Below are 1,708 nucleotides of genomic sequence, written 5' to 3'. Positions count from 1 at the left end.
TCAGGGGTTACTCCTGGCTCTGCACTCGAGAATCACTCCCGGTGGGGCTTGGGGACCATGTGGGATGCTGGGGATCAAATCTGGGTCAGCCATGTGCAGGGCAAATGTCCTACCTGCTGTGTTAGTGCTCCCCTCTCCTGCTCCCCTCCCTGCCCCATCTGTCTTGAGACTAAGACCTTTGACACACTGGCTCAGTGAATCATTTTTTCTTTCTTTGCTTGCCTTGAATAAAAAGCAAAGAATGGAAACTGATGTGCAGGGGAGTATTTCCTTCAGGACTTTTGGATAGCAGGGCCAACAGGAACTTCTCCGGCCCACCACGAGAGCACAGGTGTGGAGACTGATTTGGACCTGAACTCCAGACAGCCATTAGAACTGTGTCCAAACCCACGTTTGGATTACCGCTTGTCAGTTTTTGCAGCCAGTAAAGCCCGAATCCGAATGATCTCATTTTTTGGTTTGTTTTAGGGCCACACCCAGGTACGGTCCGACTTCCAGACCGTTGCTCAGGAATCACTCCCCGGGGCTCACACCAGCCTTGCTGTGGGTCAATCCAGGCTCCCTCCTGCAGAGCACGTGCCCCGGCCTCGGCGCCCTCCCTCCAGCTCAGAATCACCCTGCTCTTAACTCCGGCCACGTGCTATCCCCTCCTTCCCTGCTGACTGCTCCATACTTCAGGCTGTGACTTTATCCCATCACTTCCTGTCTCCGGCCTACTCATGGATACTTTTTTTTTTTTTTTTTTTGCTTTTTGGGTCACACCTGGCAATGCACAGGGGTTACTCCTGGCTCTGCACTCAGGAATCACCCCTGGCAGTGCTCAGGGGACTGTATGGGATGCTGGGAATCGAACCCAGGCCGGCCGCATGCAAGGCAAACGCCCTACCCGCTGTGCTATCGCTCCAGCCCTCATGGGTACTTTCTTCATTGCCCCCTACGATGCAGTTCTGGGTATGATTTCTAAGTTTCCTATAGGATTACGATTAGGACCTAAACTTAAGACTCAGCCCGATTTGGCTCCTGCATTTCCGACCATTCCCCATATAAACCCCCAAATCAACTTGCAACTCTCTCTGTGAGATCATATTCTTTGTTGCTTCTGTGGATTCGCGAATGAGTATTCTCTCGGCATGAATGCTTTACCCTATTCCCACAGAATCCCTGCTCTGCCTTTAAAATCCACTTCAAGCATCCTTCACCACATGACACATGGGCTGGCATAATAGTACAGTGGATAGGATGCTTGCCTTCCACAAGGCTGACCCGAGTTCGATCCCTGGCATGGTCCCTAAGTACCACCAGGAGTAATTCCTGAATGCAGATCCAGGAGTAACCCTTGAGCATCGCCAAGTGTGACCACAAAACAAATATAAAACAAATCACATGGCATTTTCTCTATCACCCTCTCCGGCCAGGCAGAATTGATCACCTTCTCCTGGAGGCCCCAGGAAGTGTGAACACACCCATTAGCAATGCACAGCACTGCCCAGATCTGTTGATGAGGTGTCTTGCATCTCCCATGGCGGGCCGTGAACTACTAGCGGGCTGTGGCTGCCGGCAGAGCACTAATGCTCTTGTGTTTGGTTAAAGGCCAGGAGCCAATCGGGCTGTCAATAAGACGGACGGGGCTGACTCTAACCCCCAGCTGAAGCCTCTGAAATATGACCACAGTGGCAAAAAAGGGAAAAACTGAATTCATCACAAGAAA

This window comes from Sorex araneus, chromosome 3 (assembly GCF_027595985.1).
Source record: "Sorex araneus isolate mSorAra2 chromosome 3, mSorAra2.pri, whole genome shotgun sequence".
NCBI lineage: Eukaryota > Metazoa > Chordata > Mammalia > Eulipotyphla > Soricidae > Sorex > Sorex araneus.
This window is presented reverse-complemented; position numbering follows the sequence as displayed.